Source organism: Portunus trituberculatus, chromosome 11 (genome assembly GCF_017591435.1).
Source record: "Portunus trituberculatus isolate SZX2019 chromosome 11, ASM1759143v1, whole genome shotgun sequence".
NCBI lineage: Eukaryota > Metazoa > Arthropoda > Malacostraca > Decapoda > Portunidae > Portunus > Portunus trituberculatus.
In genome coordinates, this window is record NC_059265.1 from 4,461,928 (window position 1) to 4,469,569 (window position 7,642).

A 7,642-nucleotide genomic window follows, 5' to 3' on the forward strand; every position below is an offset into this window, starting at 1 on the left:
AACCCTTTCAGTACTGGAGGACAATTTTACCTAAAGATTTGTGCACCATTAGACCATTTCATTGACATTAGCAAGGGTCTATGGAGGTCACAAGGTTAATGGACACAGTCTTCACTTTCTTAACCCTTTCAGTATTGGGACACATTTACCTTGACATTTGTGTACCATTGGACCATTTTATTGACATTAGGAAGGGTCTATGAAGGTCACAAGGTTAATGGCCACAGTCTTCACTACTTTAACCCCTTCAGTACTGGGACACCTTTTTACCCTGAGATCTGTGTACCATTAGACCATTTTATTGACATTAGGAAAGGTTCATAAACATCAGAAGATTAATGGTCATCATCTTCACTATTCTAACCCCTTCAGTACAGGGACACATTTTTACCTTGAGATTTGCATACCATTAGACCATTTTATTGACATTAGGAAAGGTTTATAGACATCAGAAGGTTAATGATCACAGTCTTCACTATTTTAAACCCTTCAGGACTGGGACACATTTTACCCTGAGATCTGTGTACCATTAGACCATTTTATTGACTTTAGGAAAGGTTTATAGACATCAGGAGGTTAATGGCCACAGTCTTCACTATTTTAACCCCTTCAGTACTGGGACAAATTTTTACCTTGACATTTGTGTACCATTAGACCATTTTATTGACATTAGGAAAGGTTTATAGAGGGCAGAAGAATAAAGGCCACAGTCTTCACTATTTTATCCCCTTCAATACTAGGATATCTTGAGATCTGTGTACCATTAGACCAATTTATTAACATTAGGAAAGATCTATAGACATCAGAAGACTAATGGCCACAGTCTTCACTATTTTAACCCCTTCAGTACTGGGACACATTTTTACCTTGACATTTGTGTACCATTAGACCATTTTATTGACATTAGCAAGATTCTAAGGAGGTGACAAGATTAATGGCCACAGTCTTCACTATTTTAACCCCTTCAGTACTTGGAGACATTACCTTGAGGTTGAGTACCATTAAACCATTTTATTGACATTAGAAAAGGTTTATAGACATCAGAAGATTAATGGCCAATATCTTCACCCTAAAACATGCCAAATGGTCTTAAAATACCATAAAACATGCCAAATTGTCTTAGAATGCCCTGAAAAACATGCCAAACTTGTCTTCAAATGTCCTTAAAAGAAAAACATTCCAAACTGCTAATCCATCCTAACTGTTCTTCATGACTCCAGGTGTTGTCTTGTACTCTGGGTGTTGCTGATGGCTGTAGGTGTTGTAGAAGGCTTGTGTTGCATTGTGGCTTGCTTGGCTTGGCTTGGTGGTGCAGTGTGTCTCCTTGGCAACATTCAGGGACCATTGGCTTGACTTTCCTGTAATGATAGGTTTACATTGAGTCACCTTCACTATTTTGTAAACTGAACTGAACGCAACTCAACCCAACCTAACAGAACTCAACCTAACTTAACTAAACTGAACAGAAATTAACCTAACCCAAAACAACCCAGCTCAACCCAACCCAACCCAACCAAAGTTAACCCAAAACAACCCATCATAACCCAACCCAACTCAACCCAACCCAACCTAACCCAAAACAACCCAAGTTAACCCAGAACAACCCAACATAACCCAACCCAACCCCAAACTAACCCAAAACAACCCAGCATAACCCAACCTAACCCAACCCTTTATCTTTACCTTTACCGAGGTGCCTGTCACGTGACGTCGGCGACCATGGAACACCATCCTCCTCTGTTTTGAGCCACTCTAACCCGATCCACAGTTGTCCAGCCCTCACTGACGTGTTTCACCAATGTGTCCATAAACTTGACCCTCTGTCTTCCTCTCGCTGGTTCCTTATACTCTCCCAACAAGCATTCTCTCCCACAGTCCATGTCCTCTCAGTACATGGCCCACAAAATTGAGGTGTCTCCTCCTGATACTCTTCACCGGTGTTTTTTCCATTACTACTCTTCTCAATCCTTCATTAGTGATCCGTGCACTCCAAGGGATTCTCAGCATTCTTTGCATGAACCACATTTCTACTGCTTCTAACCTTTTGATCATGTTCTTCTTTATCGTCCATGTCTCAGAGCCATACGTTAATGTGGACCATACATAACGCTTGAGTATACGTTGTCTTAGAGTTATATTCATGCTAATATTGGTCATTATCTTTCTTACCCTTAAAGTACGGGGGTTGATTTACTTTCTGTCTGTTACAGCGAGGAAAAATCACACCTGTCAAAAATGCTAAAAATATTCTTTTCCTCATAAAAGCATATTTCTTTGTGTTATTCTGAGTACAACGATATAGTTTTCAACATGTCATCACCTCTCACACCAAAGTTATTGCACGTCAAAAAATTCATGGCAGAATCCGCCGCTAAGAAATACCCCCCAAGCTCAGATAACACCATGCTCTCTCTCTCTCTCTCTCTCTCTCTCTCTCTCCATTTGGGCATATGAATTTGATGTAAAAGTAGGAACTTTTGCACTTTCATGTCATGAAAATGTGAACTCAGATGAAATGATGTTCAAAACAGAAAAATAAAATAAACCACATATTACAAATATTGTGGATTTTATAATAATTGGAATGTGGCAACTCTTCTTGGCAATGGGACTGACGTGACTTGGCCGACAAGCACAGTCCTGTAGAGGCAACCATGGGTGACACACACCAGCGCATTGTTCGAGGGAGTATGTGAGGAGGTTTATGAACGTCGCTGTGAGGGTTGGCCTCTGTCTCCCAGATCACTATCAGAATCACTACTGGAGTCTTCACTTTCTTCTGTCTTAATAAAAAAATCACTGTCTTCATTTTCACCACTATCCTCAATGTCATTACCGAGTAAAACTGACATAACATCACTCGGAGTACCGAAACCTAACTCCGGGTCACGGGATTGCTAGATGTTGCCTCAAAATGGGAAAAGATGACCTATGTGAGGGAACATGTCTCCAGGCTCAAAGAGGTGAGTGAGAAAAGATGCCAGAGACTTCCACTTGCCCAAGGACCAACAGTGAGGGGGAGAGATTCAAACGTTTAGCGCCGAAAAATCATGATTCCCGGAACGATCCCTGCTTCTCTGCACGCCACGCTACAATCATCCCAAAACAATCACCGAACGTTAAGGGTTAAACTATCTATGAGTGCTTGCAATTTTACCTCGGAATCTGCCGCTAAAACTGTATCGTCCGCATAATGTATGTTGTTTGTGTTTCTTCCCCCAATGCAAATTCCCTCCATTTCTTCCATCTCCTCCAAACATTTTTGTCCATACAACGAGAACAAGTCTGGTGAGAGTACGCAGCCTTACCACACTCCTCTCTGTATCTCTACCCATTCTGTGTCTGGTGAGAGTACACAGCCTTGCCACACTCCTCTCTGTATCTCTACCCATTCTGTGTCTGGTGAGAGTACACAGCCTTGCCACACTCCTCTCTGTATCTCTACCCATTCTGTGTCTGGTGAGAGTACACAGCCTTGCCACACTCCTCTCTGTATCTCTACCCATTCTGTGTCTGGTGAGAGTACACAGCCTTGCCACACTCCTCTCTGTATCTCTACCCATTCTGTGTCCACTCCTCTCTGTATCTCTACCCATTCTGTGTCTGGTGAGAGTACACAGCCTTGCCACACTCCTCTCTGTATCTCTACCCATTCTGTGTCTGGTGAGAGTACACAGCCTTGCCACACTCCTCTCTGTATCTCTACCCATTCTGTGTCTGGTGAGAGTACACAGCCTTGCCACACTCCTCTCTGTATCTCTACCCATTCTGTGTCTGGTGAGAGTACACAGCCTTGCCACACTCCTCTCTGTATCTCTACCCATTCTGTGTCTGGTGAGAGTACACAGCCTTGCCACACTCCTCTCTGTATCTCTACCCATTCTGTGTTTTTATTTTTTATTCTTATTGCTGCTTTTAGTTCCCAGTATAGGTTATTTATCATTCTTACATCTTTGCCATCCAATCCAATCTCCTTTAACACGTCAATCATTTCCTCCTGTCTAATCGTCTCAAAGGCTTTCTCAAAGTCCACCAAACACATGTATACATCTTTTTGCATTTCAACTGCTCTTTCTGTTACCATCCTCAGGCCAAATATTGCATTACCCTTTCAAAATCCATATTGCTCCCAACCCAATCTATGCTCTCAAACATGCCAAACTGTCTAAAATGCCCTCAAAACATGCTAAACTGTTTGAAAATACCCTCCAAACATGCCAAACTGCCTCAAAACCTTACCTAACGCAGCCCAACCCAACTAACCACACCACACACCACACCACTGACCTGCATAAGGAAGGGAGCCGTGTGGCCTCAGCGTTGAGTGGCCACCTCCTCTTGGGTCACAGTGAGGTCACAGTCCAAGGAGTCCTGCCGCAAAAGGTCAGAGGTCACACAGGTCACACTGGGATAGTAATAATAGTAATAGTAGTAGCACAGGAGGAGGAGGAGGAGGAGGAGGAGGAGGAGGAGGAGGAGGAGGAGGAGGAGGAGGAGGAGGAGGAGGAGGAGGAGAGGAGGAGGAAGGAAGGAAAGAAGGAAAGAAGAAAGAAAGAAAGAAAGAAAGAAAGAAAGGAAGAAAGAAAGAAGGAAGGAAGGAAGGAAGGAAGGAAGGAAGGAAGGAAGGAAGGAAGGAAGGAAGGAAGGAAGAGGAGGAGGAGAGAGAGAGAGAGAGAGAGAGAGAGAGAGAGAGAGAGAGAGAGAGAGAGAGAGAGAGAGAGAGAGAGAGAGAGAGAGAGAGATAACAAAAACTTTATAAAATGACAATATTTATTATTTTACCTTTTCTTTTTTAATCTTTTCTTCTTCTCCTCCTCTTCTCATCTTCCAACACCTCTTCTTTCTTCCTCCTCCTCCTCCTTCTCCTCCTCCACCTCTTCCTTCTTCCTCCTACTCCTCCTCTTCTTCCTCTTGCCTTGGTCTATCTTTCTCCACATTCTTAACACAATCTGAAATAAATAAAACTGGATTAATATCAGAGAGAGAGAGAGAGAGAGAGAGAGAGAGAGAGAGAGAGAGAGAGAGAGAGAGAGAGAGAGAGAGAGAGAGAGAGAGAGAGAGAATTGAAATAGCAAAACTTTATGAAATGACAATATTTATTATTTTACCTTTTCTTTTCTCTCTTTTCTTCTTCTCCTCCTCTTCTTCTCATATTCCTCCACCTCTTCCTTCTTCTTCTTCTTCTTCTTCCTCTTCCTCCTCCTCTTCTTGCCTTGGTCCGTCTTTTTCCATATTCTTAACACAATCTGAAATAAATAAAACTGGATTAAATTTAGAGAGAGAGAGAGAGAGAGAGAGAGAGAGAGAGAGAGAGAGAGAGAGAGAGAGAGAGAGAGAGAGAGAGAGAGAGAGACCTTAGTGTTTCAGTGTGCGGAGGCCATACATAAATTGAGTGTTATTGAAGCAGTGGGTAAGTAAGTGAAGTGCTTGACAGTGACACATAGAGAATAAGTGAATAAGTGAAGTGACATTTTAGACAGTTTGGCATGTTTTGAGGGTATTTTGAGACAGTTTGGCATGTTTTGAGTATATCTGAAAATAGTTTGACATGTTTTATGGCCATATTGACATGTTTTGAGGGCATTTTGAGACTGACATGTTTTGAGGGCATTTTAATACAGATACAGTTTGGATGGCATATTAAGACAGTTTGGTATGTTTTGAGGACAATTTAAGACAGTTTGCCAGGTTTTGAGGCCATTTGAAGACAGCTTGGCAGGTTTTGAGGGCATATTAAGACAGTTTGTTATGCTTTGAGGGGAATTTAAGACAGTTTGGCAGGGTTTGAGGACACTGTAAGACAGTTTGGTATGTTTTGATGACATTTTAAGACAGTTTGGCATTTTTTAAGGGTATTTTAAGACAGTTTGACATGTTTTGATGACATTTTAAGACAGTTTGGCATTTTTTAAGGGTATTTTAAGACAGTTTGACATGTTTTGAGGGTATTTTGAGACAGTTTGGCATATTTCAGGGCAATTTAAGACAGTATGGCATGCTTTAAGGGCAATTTAAGAGTTTGGCATATTTTGAGGGTATTTTGAGACAGTTTGACATATTTTATGGCCATATTGAGACAGTTTGGCATGTATTGAGAGCATTTTGAGACAGTTTGACATGTCAGGAAAGGGATCAGATAAGACAGAGAAAGTATGGAGGGAAGCATGCAGTGCAGGGCTGCCTGGCCACTTCTCATCCTCCACACTTCCATGTCCACATTTAAAACCATACACTCTTCGGCACTGTCCCGAGAAACCATCCCATGCGCTCGCCTCGATTCCCGGTTCCCCTTCGCAGTTCCTCCACCCAGCAGATTTGACATCACATTAAAAGAGAAATATATGGTATATAATTTTGTTTTTGTGTAGGGGTTCCTTGAGACATGTCATGTATTTGAAGGGTTACGCAAGGCTAAAAAGATTGAGAAACGCTGCCTTATTCGTTACCATATTCTCTCTCTCTCTCTCTCCTTCCTTATTCGTTTTCATATTCTCTCTTTCCTTATTTGTTATCATATTCTCTCTCTCTCTCTCTCTCTCTCTCTCTCTCTCCTTATTCGTTTTCATATTCTTTCTCTCTCTCCCTCTCCTTATGCATTTTCATATTCTCTCTCTCTCTCTCTCCTTATGCATTTTCATATTCTCTCTCTCTCTCTCTGACCAATAGCGTGGCTTCATATATGTGACGTCAAATCAGCTGGGTGGATTAGCTGTGAAGTGGGAGCCAGGAATCAAGGCGAGCACGCGGGATGGTTTCTTGGGGACAGTGCCGACTCTTCTAAATCAACATATATGCTTTCCATCTCCCTTAACTGTCATCCTTGCCACTTCTATGTCCACATTTTAAACCGTACACTCTTCTAGGATGAGAGGGTGGAGCATGTGGTGCTGGAGTGTGTGAAGTATGCCAGAGACAGGTATGAGATGATGCAAGTGGTGCTGAGGGAGCTGGGGCATGACAGAGTGGAGATGACAGGAAGGGAATGGATGGTGGTGCTGCTGGGACTATGTGGGGAGATGAATGGAAGGATGATTGAGGCTGTGAAAGAGTTCCTGGAGAGAATGTGGCGTGCTAGATGCAAGAACTAGTGGTGTGAAAGATGCCATTAAAACCTGCCAAACTTTCTTAAATTGAACTCAAAGTATGCCAAACTCTCTTAATATGCCATGAAAACATGTCAAACTGTCTTAATATGCCCTTAGAACATGCCAAACTGTCTAAAATGTCTTCAAAACATGCCAAATTATTTTAAATGGCCTCAAAACCAGCTAAACTGTCTCAAATTTCCCTCAAAACATAACAAACTGCCTTAATATGCCCTCCAAATCTGCCAAACTGTCTTCAATTTCCCTAAAAACCTCCAAAATTGACCTAACATACCCTCAAAACATACCAAACTGTCTCAATATGCCCTCGAAACTGTCTTAAAATGCGCTCAAAACATGTCAAACTGTCTCAAAATGCTCTCAATACATGCCAAACTGTCTCAATATGGCCATAAAATACGTCAAACTGTCTCAAAATACCCTCAAAATATGCCAAACTCTTAAATTGCCCTCAAAGCATGCCACACTGTCTTAAATTGCCCTGAAATATGCCAAAATGACTCAAAATACCCTCAAAACATGCCAAACTGTCTTAA

At 41.9% G+C, this 7,642-nt stretch overlaps 1 long non-coding RNA gene across 1 annotated transcript; it reads right to left on the reverse strand.

Annotated features, from left to right (window-relative positions):
* Nucleotides 1–1,135: 1,135 nt before the first annotated feature.
* On the reverse strand, nucleotides 1,136–4,349 carry LOC123502443. Its single transcript, XR_006674074.1, has 2 exons — nucleotides 4,288–4,349; nucleotides 1,136–1,358 (listed from the first exon to the last, which is right to left on the reverse strand). It is a non-coding gene; the product is annotated as an uncharacterized LOC123502443 (long non-coding RNA).
* Between the last annotated feature and the right edge of the window lie 3,293 nt (nucleotides 4,350–7,642).